Source organism: Triturus cristatus, chromosome 4_1 (assembly GCF_964204655.1).
Source record: "Triturus cristatus chromosome 4_1, aTriCri1.1, whole genome shotgun sequence".
NCBI classification, from domain to species: domain Eukaryota; kingdom Metazoa; phylum Chordata; class Amphibia; order Caudata; family Salamandridae; genus Triturus; species Triturus cristatus.
In genome coordinates, this window is record NC_140585.1 from 53,488,375 (window position 1) to 53,504,027 (window position 15,653).

The window sequence follows — 15,653 nt, forward strand, 5'->3', positions numbered from 1 at the left end:
GGGATCTAAAAGAGGAAATCTTCAGGCCTCGAAAAATCAAAAATGTTACTAGACCTGCAGGTCTAGTGACTTAAATAGTCTACTCGACCCAATTATAATGTTTTTAACCCATAAACTGGTTTCAAATTATGTGATTTTTAATTCACCAAGCTGACGTTTTCTTCTTTATCGCATATGAGAGCCCCATCAATTTTGCGAATTTAGCCTCTATGCTGTACAAAGAAACGCTTTTGTGTGATTTAATAAATTAAACATTTGCTCCATATATAATACAAATCTAACCCCAAATATGATACACATAACACCGACTTGCCTCTTAGTTCATTAACAGCATTGTCATGAGGGTGTGGACAGGAATGTTTCTCAGATGTTATGTTATGTTATGTTAATAACTTTTATTAGGCGCACAGCTGCCCCAGCGAAGGGGCGTCCTGGCGCCTGATCAGGTACACAACACAACAGGTCAAAGCTGAGGAGAAGAGAAATCAATTAGCAGAGGCAAACAGGTGGGTTTTAATAGCGCGTCTAAAAAGAGTCAGACTATTTAGGGCGCGAATATGTAAAGGAAGGGAATTCCATAGATCAGCCGCCAGAACACGGAAGGAGCGTCCTCCCATCCTACTCAGCCTGAACCTAGGCTTAATCGCCAGATGGTAAGATTCAGACCTGAGGGACCGCGTGGGGACGTATGAAGAAATAAGGCCCGCCAAAGCAGGGGGAGAGGAAAGCTTCAGAATCTTAAATGTCAGACAGAGAGCCTTAAATTTGATTCTCTGTCTGACCGGAAGCCAGAGAAGGGAGGTCAGAACAGCAGAGACCGAACATCGTCTCGGAAGGCCAACAATGGCCCGTGCAGCAGCGTTCTGCACCCTCTGAAGCCTAGTAGCCTCAGCCTGGTTGACTCCAAGTAGCAAGGCACTCCCGTAGTCCAGCCGGGAAAGGATAGAGGCCTGAACCACCAGTTGCCGAGTGGGAGGGTCAAAGAATTTGAGGACTGGCCTCAGTCCTCGCAGAATAGCACAGCAGGTAGCTGCTGTCTTCTTTGTATGGCTGGTATAAGAAAGGTTAGAATCCAGCCAAACCCCCAGATTTTTAACTTCGGCCGCTGGGATGGGGGACACCCCCAGTTCGGAAGGCCACTACTGGTCTCCCCAGAGTTCCGCCTGCTTCCCTACAACCAGGACCTCGGTTTTCTTAGCATTGAGCTGTAGGCAGTTGCTACGCATCCAGCTAGCCACAGCTATAAGTCCTGCACGGAACCTGGGCGCAGTCACCTCAGGGTCCCCACTGAGTGTCACCGCCAGCTGCGTGTCGTCGGCATACGATGTCATGGTAAGGCCACATTGCCTGACGACAGCAGCCAGCGGTTTCACATACAAGTTGAACAATGTGGGGCTTAAAGCAGAGCCCTGAGGGACTCCCAGTTCCAAAGAATGGAAAGCGGACTGGCCAGGTGGAAGGGCTACTTTGAAAAACCGGTCCGAGAGGAAGGAGCGGAACCACTGAAGAGCCTTCCCCCCAATACCCACTTCCTCCAAGCGCCGCATCAAAATGTCATGAGACACCGTGTCAAACGCGGCGCTCAGGTCTAACAGTAGGAGCGCCGCAGTCGGCCCCGCATCCAGCACTGACCGCAGATGCTCGATCATCTTTCAAAACTATCACTTTTAATAAATACATACCTGAAGCATGAAGTGGTATCGTACGCATTTGCAATCAGCAGATTTTCCATTGTAATGGCCACAAAACTCTCACTGACATGCGGCTTACTGATAAAACTATACAGTGTGCGGAAATTGAGTTTCTGCAAATATTTGTCATTTGCACATCACCAAGCAAAGTGTTCTGATTTATTTTGCTCCTATTTTAATCATTGTTTGCATCACACTTGTGAATTACAAAACAAAGTGCTTAAATGATTTCTGATACATGTTTAAATGTTTGCACTATTCATTTACAAGCTGTTTAAATGATGTGTTGGAAAAAAAAAACTGACATTGTACATCCTTTTGTCGCATGATGATTGTCAGACAGCTCACTTGACAAAATCCTCTAACTGTGGTGAGAGAAAGAAAAGGAAACATCAATTTCCAGGATAAGATAAGCAGCAATCAGTAAAAAGACAAACTGACATTGGACCTCTCTCCTTGAATAGACCGCAAACGTGTCAAGATAAAAACAAGATTTAAAGGCATTTTTAATTGCTCATTCACTTTCTGAATAAACAGAACACCTGTTCCTTTCCAGTTTAAGGTCACTCTCCATAACGGAGGAATAGGCCCAATAAATAGCTCGACCTGATCAAATCTGACTCGCCATAGCGAGTGGGCAAGTCGATTTTTTGAGGCCTGATCTGTGTACACTCCTCTGCGTTTGAGTATTCTGCAAAGGGTGTTTAGAGAACACATGTAGTCTGCATACTGAATCAGTTTTTACTACACAACGAGAGGTGGTTAAAAAAGAGAATTTCTGGGCACACTGCACTGCTCTTTATTCTTCACCGTGAAAAATTAATCCACACTGTGCTTTTCACTACGCTAAGTGTGGTATCTTCAAAAGAGATGATCATGTGCATTGGATTGTTCTTTACTACATTACACTGGGGTTTATAAGAGAGGAAATCTGTACATTGCACTAGTTTCTAACTGCACTAGAAGCAGTGTTTACAGCTACAGAAGGCAATCTATTTTACAACAGAATACGAGGGTGGCTACAAGAGTTAATCTGCCCTGCTGTTTACTTCTTTATGGGGTGCATTTACAGAAGAGGAAATCTGTACACTGCACTAGTGTTTGACTGCACTGTAAGCAGCATTTACAGCTATAGGAGGACATGTATTTTACAACAGAATGAGGGCTGTATGCAAAAGAGTAAATCTGTACACACTGCAATGCTGTTTACTTACACTATGAGGTGCCTTTACAGAGAGAGTCTGTAAACACTGCACTGCTTTAACCTATACTTTGAGGGGCAGTAAAAGGAGCAACACTGTGTACAGTGCATTGCTCTTTATTACACCACGAGGGGCATTTAAGAGGAAAACTGTGCTCCCTGCTCTGTTACAACACAATGAGGAGTGTTTACAAAAGAGGATATCTGTGTACAGAGTCCTGCTTTTTACTACATTATACTACATTATAAGTAGGGCTCCCAGTTTTCTGGTTTTACTGATTTTTACAGATAAATACAGACAGAAAACTATTTATTTTCCTGTCTGTATTTATTTTTAAATACAGAAAATAGGCCTTCTCTGGATATTTTTTCTACTGTCAATCATGAGTGCCAGGTCAGTAGGTGTATAGCTTGAGAGGTAGAGGAGATTAAAAACGACAATATATTTCTTAATTAAGCTTAAGATCTACAGTTATTTATGCTATTCTACAAAGCAAAAGTTCTCAGATAAGGCTATTGCATTGTTTACTGCTGAAACCTCCTGGACATTCAAAAACTACTATACATTTATCAGTTAAATAAATGTGGAAAAATACCTATTGCAGCTTCATTTATACAGAAAACACAAAATAAAAATGGATAAATACAGAAAAAATGTGCAAATAAAAAATATGGATAAATACAGATGGAAATGTCGAAAAAATAAATACCATAAAACCGGGAGCCCTAATTATAAGGGATACTTACATATCTGTATGGTGCACGGAGTAGAGAATACCTGTACACTGCTACTTACTCACACTTCGAGGGGCAATTACTGTGGAAACATTTATAAACTGCACCACTTATTACAGACACTGTAAGGGGTTTTAATGAAACAAGGACGTCTGTGCACATTGAACTGCATTTTACTCACACTGTAAGAAGAAAACAAAGTTTCTACTTTACTCTACTTTTTACTTTACCTCACTTTGAGGAGGCATTTGGAGTAGAAGTCATCTTTCCACCTAGCGCTGCTTTTTACTGTGACCGTGGCAGATAAGTTCGAAAATGAATAATCTTAGTTAGATATTGATTTGTTCCAATATCCAGTCTTTCTTTTACACAGACCTACATCTCCCTATTGCCAAACTGCTAGCTTCTGGAGATTCACTTTGTATATTTCCCTGGCTGGTTCGCTATAATTCCACCAAAGGTTTTCAGAACCACTGGTGCTGATTGCTTCAATCTGTGTGAATTAGAACCTAATGTATCTTGTGAACATCTGAGAAGAAGAGGAAATTGGATTAGTCCCTACATGAGGGTCTTTCTGAGCTAGCCTGCTTACCACAAAATTGTAAGTTACTATAAAAGTTGTAAGTTACTACAAAAGTGCCCATAGAGTCCAAAACACTCACGTGCAAATGGAATGTCAGTGGAAGGTTCAGCGTCTCGCACAACAGGAGAAACGTTACCCGAGAGGCGTCAGTAGACCACACTCTCATTGTCACAGAGAAACAAATCTGGTCACGCTATAAGTTCACAAGTCATGGTGTGCACCCACTTTTTATGTGACTTAACCAGGACAAGGACTTTATTACAGTGCCTGGCACGTAGTGTACCCCTCCAGGTCACAGGGCGGGTCCTTGACCTCGCATTGTCAGGAAAGACCTAGGCCTCTGCACACACTCTAGATTAGCATGATGTCGGGGCCAAGTTAAAAATAAGAATACCACTTTTATATGTAGTCGGTCACTCCGGGCAAGGCCCTTTGATCGTGCAGGGAAAATTCCCCTTAGAGAAATGTCTAATAATGTGGTAGTCTTCCTTCCTACAGAGAAACTCTTTGGATATTATAGGACTCCCAGGTGCAGAATATTTAAAATGCTCTTGTATTGATGAATTATTAGAAAACTCCAGAGTTATTGTACCCGGGACAAAGAAGGGGTATTAAGCAAAACTACTGAGCTCTGATTAAAAACAGGTGGAAGAGGGAAGGATACGATTGTAAATGAGTGAATCTGTACCTGAATATGAAAACACTCAAGGGACAAGAAGTGTATTTCAACCTTATCAGACCCCTCCATGTTTCTTTTGTCTAAATGGAGGTATAACAATAATATCAAGGACAAATGCCCATTCTGTTGGGAGAAAAAAGGAAAAATATGAATCATACTTATGCAGCTTATTCTGGTCAACAAAGTCTTCAAACATATTCTACAGCTCAGGTTAGAGCCGTGGGCCCTTGAATGATGCGCACAACATCTGAAAACAAAGCAGTACTTAAAGCAGTGACCATGGTCCACCCATAGGGGGGCACAAATGGCTAAAATACAAAATTTGGTAGTATCTTTTGTTGCACCTTGTCAGGTATCTTGAGTATGCACTCTGAGTGAGATGTGCCATTAATGAGCACAAAGACGTGCTTGCGAGATCGTCTGACACTCTCCCTTCCTCTATCTCATCTCAGCCTCGATGTCCTCCTGGTGCAGATATTAACATAATCTTGCGTCTGTCTTTCTGGTGCAGGGACACTACCAATGGTTGAAGTTTTGTTCTGCTCTGGTTTTCTCTATTGAATTTCTCTACTTATTTTATCACTGAAAATATTTTCTAAGACTAAAGCTCAGGTTTGCTGAGTGCCCATAGCTTGTAGCCTACAATACTGTGCTGTTGTTCTGTAACAAAGTGATATTTGGGGCTAAAATAACTCCGCTGTCTTGGGCAATTCCAAAATCACATGATTAAAAAAAAATAAAATCTATTATTCTTTTATGATAAAAAAAAAACCAGTTACCATATACATTTGCATTACACTTTTCTGGAATATGGATTTCTTCTGTTTCAGGATCCCCATATATCTCCCCAGTGGATCCCCGCTACCCTCAAAGGTGGCGGACCCATATCGGCACAGCCTGCCATTCTAGGACTCATCCCCAGTCCATGTCCCCTTCGCTAGGAGTTTGGAGGTGACCGATCTCGGAGCCCCATACCTTGGTGTGCTTATTTTGAATTGTAAATGTGATTTGTAAACTTCCTCTTCGGCGATTGCGCAGTGGTTCATGCCCTCCATCCACTGCTGGATCAGCGGGTGCTCCGTCGATTACCAGTACTGTGTCCTGTTGTGGCAAGGGTTGGAATCGGGGAGTGGATTGGGATTGTCCCCTATTACTCTAGTGTGTGACTCTCTTGAAAGAACTGGGACCAGTTCAGTTCTTATTCTGAGGTCAGTTGTTGGAGAGAGAGCATGTGTCTATGCACCCACTCGCCCCCTACTTTTGAGATGCCATCTTGTCCCATTTGTGGAACCCTTGCAAGTGTGTCTGGTAGGAGGGTCTTCCCTGTTACCAAATATCCAGTCATTTATTGGAACCATTTAAGCTGCCAAGTAGTACCATTGTATATCCACTGCCCCCAGGCCCTCATCTAGAGGCAGCTGAATACACTTGGCGGGTGCTACCTTTGTATGGGAATCACCCCAGACATAGCCATTGATCTCAGAATGTATTTTGCCAAACCTGCAGCGGTATCTTGTGTGGGTAGTTTGGGAATATATACAGCATTTGGGGAAATGCAATCATCTTAACTAACTCAATGCATCCGAGGAGATTGAAGGGGAAAGCACTCCAGCGTAACATGTGGTTACTAACCTTGCGTTTGAGGGGCTCTATGTTTACCTCTCAGCATTCTTGGGTTTTAGTTCGATATCTGTATCCCCAAGTAGGTGAACGGGCCCTGTTCCTGTTGAATGTCAGGGTGTTCATATGGTTTTCTAGTGGGAGAAGTGGCTGGGGGGATCAGTTGTGATTTACCCCAGTTAACCCTGAGTCCTGAAGCATCTCCATATATCTGCAGCAAATGTATGAATCGGGGAATCGAGAACTCAGGTTTCTGCATGAACATCAGGCCATCATTTTCATAAAGGGATAAATGGTCCTCCGCTCCGTATGCCCACCTCAAAACCCACAGTTGGGCATTGTGTCTGACCCATTCGGCTAATGCCTCGGCCCACAGGGAAACTGAGAGCAGCCCTGTTTGGGCAACATGCCATTAACTCTCCCCCAACACCCAGGGATCATTCTGTAGTAGATGTACGCACTTGAGGAAGTAGATGCAAAAATTCATGCACTTCAGGGCAGAGTGAAGCAATTGCCATTCAACCGAGTCAAATGCTATCTCAAAGTGTGGCTGGGTTAATATTGTCGACTCAGATATCTAATGGGCTCTTACTAGTCTGCTGTGGAGTCTACAAATGCTGTGTCTTGTTCCCCGTGCTGGCATTAAGTCATTCTGATTGTGGTTGAGCAGGGAACGTATCCTCCTACCCACCCGCATAGTGAGTGCCTTTGCCAGTATCTTGGCCTCAATTTTGTGATCAGCCTGTAGATGGTGCATTCTGGCAATGGTTTGTATGGTTTAGGAAGCACCACCACCAGGGTGTTGCGTATATTGAGGGGAGGGTTCCGGACCTCGTTAAATCTCCATCATCTGGGGAAAATTCCCAGTAGCATTCCACTGGGTAGCTGCTAGGACGTGGTCCTTTCCCTGTGAGTAGCCCCAGTGCTGCAGAGAGGAGTTCCTGTGCCGAAATTGGAACGTCCTGTGCTGTCGTGCTCTCCAAAGAGAACCTGGGGACTTTTAACTTGCGTATAATGGGAAGTTGGGCTTGCAGCGGCATGGGTCGGCGATAGCTATAGGGGGCTTCGTAGTGGTCTGCAAAGGCGTCTGCCATCCCCTGGGCATCGTAGACCATTTTGCCGGAGGCCATCCTCTAGCCCAGCACCTGTCTGGAGGCCGGCATCTAGCCCAGCGCCAGCCTGGAGGCAGGCCTCTAGCCCAGCGCCAGCCTGGAGGCCGGCCTCTAGCCCAGCGCCAGCCTGGAGGCCGGCCTCTAGCCCAGCCCCAGTCTGGGGGCCGCCCTCTAGCCCAGCGCCAGTCTGGAGGCCGCCCTCTAGCCCAGCGCCAGTCTGGAGGCCGCCCTCTAGCCCGGCGCCAGTCTGAAGGCCGCCCTCTAGCCCGGCGCCAGTCTGAAGGCCGCCCTCTAGCCCGGCGCCAGTCTGGAGGCCGCCCTCTAGCCCACTTCCAGTCTGGAGGCCTCCCTCTAGCCCAGCGCCAGTCTGGAGGCCGCCCTCTAGCCCAGCGCCAGTCTGGAGGCCGCCCTCTAGCCCAGCGCCAGTCTGGAGGCCGCCCTCTAGCCCAGCGCCAGTCTAGAGGCCACCCTCTAGCCCAGCGCCAGTCTGAAGGCCGCCCTCTAGCCCAGCGCCAGTCTGGAGGCTGCCCTCTAGCCCAGCGCCAGTCTGGAGGCCGCCCTCTAGCCCGGCGACAGTCTGAAGGCCGCCCTCTAGCCCGGCGCCAGTCTGGAGGCCACCCTCTAGCCCACTTCCAGTCTGGAGGCCTCCCTCTAGCCCACTTCCAGTCTGGAGGCCACCCTCTAGCCCAGCGCCAGTCTGGAGGCCGCCCTCTAGCCCAGCGCCAGTCTGAAGGCCGCCCTCTAGTCCAGCGCCAGTCTGGAGGCCGCCCTCTAGCCCAGCGCCAGTCTGGAAGACGCCCTCTAGCCCAGCTCCAGTCTGGAGGCCACCCTCTAGCCCAGTGCCAGTCGGGAGGCCGCCCTCTAGCCCAACGCCAGTCTGGAGGCCGCCCTCTAGCCCAGCGCCAGTCTGGAGGCTGCCTTCTTAGCAGCCAGCCAGTAAATAAGCTACCCCAATTTGTCTCAATGTGTACATATGGTATTGTCCGGCCTTCAGTGCTGTCTGTAAACGGTCTCTTGATTTTTGGTTTAAGGCAATTGGATGGCTTCCAACTGCCGCCGTCCCTCTTCTGTCAAGGAGGAGATTTGTCAGGTCTCTAAGACCTGAAGTTGTTGTTCTAGGGATTGACGTTCCCTCTCCCTCCACTTCTCCACTAGATAAGAAATTATCTGTCCCCGTATCACCACCTTCTTGGCTTCCCAGAGATTGGCGTGGGTCGATTCCGGGGTGGTGTTTAGCTTGCAATAGTAGACTGCAATCCCCTCTCCAATGCTATTGCAGAAGTCCGCGTCCTTGAGCCGACCAGCGTGAAGGCTCCATTGCCTTCTCTGACCACCCCCAATTATGGTGCATCCATTGAGGGCTGCAGCTTTGCACATGTAAGATCTGTCTGGGTTCGGCTCTCCAGCGCTGGTGGATTTGACCACAACCTCCCCTCAACAGTGCCTTTAATCCTGAGGAAGTGACCAAGGGTGTCTACAAAGGTGTCCGTTACCACCAGCGTGTATGTTTTGTGCACCACCTGGTAAACCCTGCATGGTGGACCCTGTTGTACCCAAACCGGCCCAGAAAAGTGCAATTGCTTCCAGGAGGTGGGTCGTTTGCAGGAGGAGTGCAGCAGGGGCCTGGATTGGTGCAGCACAACCGCTTTTTTTATCTGATCATTCAGGCCATTGATGTTCCATTTTAGTATTTTTTACGTTAGGTCATATGTCATGGCAGGTGGCATGAAAGGATATAGTCATCTTCCATGGATGTGCAAACCACCAGTACCTTAGTGAGCCTAAACTATAAAAGTACCCTCTTCCTAACACAACCCCCATATTGCACTTCCAAATGTGAGCCATCTGTTACCCACATAAAATGTAACCTTTACAAAACTGGTGAAATATTAACTAAGGAAAAGAAAACAGAAGAACAAATCGATAACAGGTGGTAGTCACAGGGAGTCTTGGGAGTGGTTCCAATACCACTCACTCCGTACATTTCAGTGAGCCCAACCTGCTATTACTCGAGTGTATCAGATTTTTGCTAGATCACTGCTGTGGGACTATCCCCCAGTTCACAGCTTCCTGGGCCTTCTTGAAGTTCATTACCACTCACTCAAGGAAGTTGTATTCTGGCATCATCGCCAAAGCCCACCTACCTAATTATCCTCTCTGTTGTAACACCCCAGGTCCCGGGCAGTGGTGCGCAGGACTAGGCTCACAATCAGACACCTTCTGGTGACGAATGAGGTGGGCACAGGCCTAGGCCTAACAGCAGAGCACACACACGGAACATCCACACCGATACTCGGTCCGTGCCGTCAGGCGCGTGCGCTGACATCACCCTTTATTAAATACTCCCTGGTCCGCGCCTGCCCAGGGAGGTGCATGCAAACATTGTATTGTAGCAGCCGGGTGGCTCACCACATACCATCCAACCTGGCAATTTGAAAACTGAATGTTCACCCAGTACCACGGCCGGTAACATGGCACCATCTGAGTAGCAACCCCCCTGCCTCGCCTCCGGCACTCCACTTGACCAGCCTCCCTCCAATGAGTCTTACGCACAAAGTCTCGCAACCTGGTGTTCGGCATTGGGTTGTTGCGGAAGTCATACCGATGGTGTTGGCTTCTCCTTCTCCACACTCGGCCGCCTCCTGAGAGCTGTCACCTCGGGGCACAGCTTCACTTGTCTCGGTCATCTCGACAGGTCTTTCCATGGTTACTCCCATTGTCTGGCTTCCGCCCCCCGGCACTTATGCTTCCTCCTCTCTCCACGTTTCCACCTCGGGTTCCTTCGCAGGCGCACTCGGTCTGGAGACCTTTTTGAACCAGGAGACGTTGTGGGTTATCCGTTGGTGTCCCTTTTCAGCTACTACTAGAGTCCCTTGGACCCGCACCACTCTTCACGTGTCAGGCTCAAAAGGTGTGTGGAACTTAAACCCCGGGTGTCGATCTTTTCCCACCACATAATCCCCGACCTTAATGTCAGCCGGTCGGGCCCGTCTTCTCTGGCTGGCCCGGTTGTTTTTGCGGCGGGCCTGGGATCGTTCCACGTCTATAACCGCCAGGGTCCATGATTCACTGCTGGGTATTTCATCCCTCACCGCTCTCTTTAGCAGAAGGTCATGGGGAGCACATTTCGTTGTGCAATGAGGCGTTTGGTGGTAGGCTCTCAGGAACTGATGTAAACAAGTTTCCAAATTGACACGCTTGGGCTTCCACGATCCGTAGGGCCTTGTTCAGTGTCCTCATAAACCTTTCTACATCCCCATTGGCCTGCGGCCACAGTGGTGTTATTTTACGGTGTCGGATGCCACGTTGTCCGAGGAATTCCTGAAATTCTTGCCTTTGGAACGGCGGTCCGTTATCTGTACGGATCTCCACCGGCAGCCCCAGCATTGCAAATGTCTTCTCCAGTGCAGGCTGTAAACATTCAAATGCCGTCAAGGCCACCAACTCCACTATCGGGAACTTCGAATGGCTGTCCACCAACACTGCCATTTGCCGGTCTAAACTCACGCGTTCCCATGGTGACAGGCTGGGCCCTTCGGTGACAATTGGAGCATCAGGAGGATCCTCCCCCGTTATGATACATGCATGGCATCGCCGAACCTTGTCTTCCATCATTCGATCCATACCCGGGAAGCATACCTTTGCCCTTAGACAAGCCTTGGTCTTCTCGATTCCCTGGTGCACTAACTTGATCGTGCGCTCTCTGAGAATGGCAGGTATTACGATCCGCGAACCCCGTAGGATTACTCCGTTTCCTGCCACACTCAGCTCTCCTCGACACCGCCACATGCTCTCCCAGTATTCCTTCTCCTCGGTCGACCTTCGCTCATTCCCACTAAGGAACCACTTCCATTGGTGATCTTGTAGCGTGCAGCCCACCATTTGTAGACATTCATCTTCGGCCGACGCCTTCCGGATGTCTTCCAATAGCAACGCTTGTGGACGAGTATCTTCCAGCAATTGCTTCACGTAGATTTCAGCAACCTCATCCACTTCCGGCCCTTGTGCTCCACTCGGAGCCAGAGGGTGTCTTAATAGATAATCTGCGGGGTTGCTTGCTCCTGGACAGTAGACCACCTCAAACTGATACTGCTGGATCTGGACGGCCCACCTTTCAATTCGGGGTGGTCTGCTTCGTGCCGTTCCCGCAGTCAGTCACAACAGTGAAACAGTGCCCTCAGAGGTATATGTGAAAGTGTTGATACACCCACCGGATGGCTAGTGCTTCTCTCTCAATCTGTGCGTATCTGGTCTCCACCGCGGTGAGTGACCGACTGGCATAGGCAATGGGTACCCACTCATCCTGGTCTGACCTCTGCAGGAGCACAGCCCCCTACCCTATACGGGCTGGCATCTACTATCAATTCCGTGGCCGCTCCCGGCCGAAAATATGCCACCTTGGCCCCTTTTAGTAGTGCTTTCTTCACATCAGAGAATGCTTGGGCCTCCATGTCCGTCCACTCCCAGGTAGTGTCTTTTTTGGTTAGTTGCCGCAAAGGTTCCGAAAGTGTGGCCCCGCCGTTCTTTTCGTTGAATCTGGCATGGCGGGGGCAGCTGGAGGGCGGCCGAGCCACGCGGCCGAAAATATTCTCCCGGAATTTAGTCAGCTGGCAGAACCCGCGACAGCAGCACCGCGATGGAGAAATGGCTGGGGCAGTTGGAAAACTACTTTGTTGTTACCCAAGAGACGGACGACACGGTGAAGAGGTTGTTGATGCTACTAATGGGTGGCGAGGAGCTATATGAGCTGTTCCAGTACCTGCCTGATACCGGGGACAAGGGAGATTATGACAAAGCGGTGCAGGCCTTAAACCGGTACTTTGATCTGCAAGTAAACCCCGATTTTGAACATTTCAAGTTGTGCCAAGCCAAACAACCGGAGGAAGAGTCAATCAACATGTACTATGCAAGGTTAAGAAAACCTGTCAGCACCTGTAGTGGGGTCGATCGAGTGTTCGAGACGAGGGCCAAACTGATTGTAGGATGCAAGTCACCGAAACTGTGCAAGTTGATTCTCCGCCAACCGGGGATCACGTTGGAAGAAATACTAGTTCTGGGCAGGTCACATGAACTGGCGGAAGCAGGTGAAATGGAAATGGCGCTTGCGAAGAAATCGTTTGGGAGTCAGCCAATATGTCCAACCCCTATCAAGGAAGAAAAGGTCGAGATGCTGAAGAAGGCGGTTCACACCCCACACTTCCTCTTTCAGTGGGATGCCCACATCGCCCACCATGCTTCAGCCACTCTCTGGCTTACACTGCCAGCCCATGCGTCAGCCACGTGGTTGCTTGCGGAGTCTGATCCCGCCTCGTCGCCAATGTAACACCCCACGTCCCGGGCAGTGATGTGCAGGACTAGGCTCACAATCAGACACCTTCTGGTGATGAATGAGGGGGGCACAGGCCTAGGCCTAACAGCAGAGCACACACCTGGAACATCCACACCGATACTCGGTCCGTATCGCCAGCCACGTGCGCTGACGTCACCCTTTATTAAATACTCCCTGCGCCACGCCTGGCCCAGGGAGGTGCATGCAAACATTGTATGGTAGCGGCCGGGTGGCTCACCACATCTGTGTGACCCCCCCCCCCTCACACTGAAACCTTAATGTTTCTTTTTTCGTCACCCGGTGTGTGGGGGCTTGTTTTGGTTCTGACCCTCTGAAGGTAGTCATGGGCTAGCCAAAGTTTTTACTGAATTGTTTTCTTTCTTCCAGCCAGTCCAATGTCGACTCTAGTGTGTCAAAAAACAATAGGCCACTACCTTGTCTCTCACCATGGTGACATTTTGGGCCAGACTGGGGCCCCGTAGCACTTTCTTCGCATGCACAATCCCCTCCTATACGAACCCAGGCCTGGCTGAGCCAACTCCATCCCGTCAGTCTTGGTATAGTGGTTGCACGGCAGCGAAGGAAGGCGCAACCTCTTCCAGTCAGCCCCGTTGCAAGCACACACCTTCGCATACTGTGTTTATTAGGGCCCCTTGCCAGCCAGGTGTACAACGGTGCATGGGACCAGGCCCCATTATTGCTTACTCTGTCCCGCCATGAGTAGGCGTGTGCATCTTTCTTGTAGCGTTGTACTTTACCCAACGGTCAGCATGCACGAGGGTCTTGATCTGACCTCCTGGATGTGCGAGCACATGTTCGGGCTGCAAATCCCCCTGCTGTCTATTGGAGCCCTAGTAAGGATCCTATAACTACAGCCTCGAACAGCTGAGCCAATAGTAGTCCAAACCAGCAGCCTGATTGTCATACATTTGGAGGAGGTAACAGTTGTTAATAGCAAACATGAATTTTGATGCAAGGCCACAGACCTGCTGAGGACTGGCTCCCAAGAGTTAAACTATCCTTGTTCCCTGAGTTCAGCCCTGGGATCACTCAGAGGCCATGTTGGGGATGGGGTCGTCGTATTTTATTTTTGTATTATAAAGCTACAGTGAGTTCTGTTGGGAAGCGCATTTTCGTTGTGAAACTATTATGCTCATATCACATACCTTCTTACAAATCAATGAATGACTAACACAATATATATGAGAGTGAGAAACCAGGGATTTTTGCAGTGTCCTCCCACTCCTCCCCCCCCCCCCCCCCCATCTCCCACACACCCCCATTTTAGCTCTCTTGATGCAGCCAGTCTGTTTCACTGGCGATGCACGTTGGAAACAAAATGGAGAAAAATCCGTAAAGAGCATCAGAGTCAACCAGGGGAGCAACTAGCCCCAAACTTCGGGGTGGGGGGATAACACTCCCAGCCAGGGTTGGCCCTAGCACTGGTCACACATGGTTCAACTGTTTTTTGGCGCCCCCTGCCCCATTTCCTCCTTCTCTATGAATTCCCTCACTACCACTCACCAACAATGCACCTCATCTCTCTTATGACACCTTTTTGACAAACATTCATTTTTTTATAGCGCTACTCATAGTTTACTCACACTCAGTTCTGTGATCTGCATGGTACACGTTCTTTGTAACAGGCACATTTTCCGTCTGCACTGTGTGGGTGTGCAGTGAGCGATGCGATAGTGTCAGAGTAGGGTAAGAGGAGTGACTGCAGGGTGAGTTAGGTGACCATATGAATTCGGGTGCGGATGTAAGTGCAGAGTGGGACGAATTAATGCATGGTTAGTGATGGGCTTATCTGAGTGAGATTGCAGATTGAGCAGTGAGGGAGATAGGTGAGTGAAGTGTCACATGAGTGCAGGGTGTGTAGTGTGCTCGTGAGACTGCAGAGTGAGGTACAGGGTGAACAGCACAAGTGCATTGTGAGTGCAGAGTGATCGCTGTGAGTGCAGGGTGAGCGGGTGAATGGTGTGAGTGCATGGTGATCAGTGGGACTGCATTGTGATTGCTGTGAGTGCTGGGTGGGCGTGACAGTGAAGGGCGAGAATGAGGGGTGAGTTGTCTGAATGCAGGGTGCATTCCCAGACACTTCAAGTAACTCAGCATGCAGTGGCGTAGCTAGAGCTTGTGGCGCCCGGGGCTATTCCTCAGATTGCCGCCCCTGGGGAGAGGGGGGGGGCGGTGCTGGGGAAAGAGGACGGCGAGCACTTGAAAGAGGTCCGAGAGACATGTAGTATCGCCGCTAATAGTTACCTCAATCATGCAAGTTACATGCACATACATGACACGGTCCATGGCTACACAGTTGAATACACCGTTGACCAGCAGTACAAAGGAGAACACAAAGACTGCATTATCTAGCTGGGGGCTGAGAAAAACCGCATGTGACATCCATCAGAGAGCTGCGTGAACGATTACCTGGTAATCACCTCAGCACAATGCAAACATGCACATACATGATGACACTGTTCGGGGATCCGTCATCTACAGCTGACATTAAATGACCAAACATCATGGTCCCCCCATTAAACCAGTGGGGACATGCACAAACGTGATGTGCTCTGGGGACCCAAAACCAACTTAACAGTGTCGAAGCCTGTGATTCTTTATCTTTCAAAAACAGCAAATTAATTATTCACAGGGCATGACTACATGTGTGCCCTTAGAACTAAACTCTGCACAAAGGGGTCA

General features: G+C 48.9%; 1 protein-coding gene across 1 annotated transcript in view; it reads left to right on the forward strand.

The window, feature by feature from the left end:
- LOC146839457 (uncharacterized) overlaps positions 1 to 15,653 on the forward strand; it is a 70,924-nt gene that overhangs the window by 40,360 nt on the left and 14,911 nt on the right. The window lies entirely within an intron of this gene.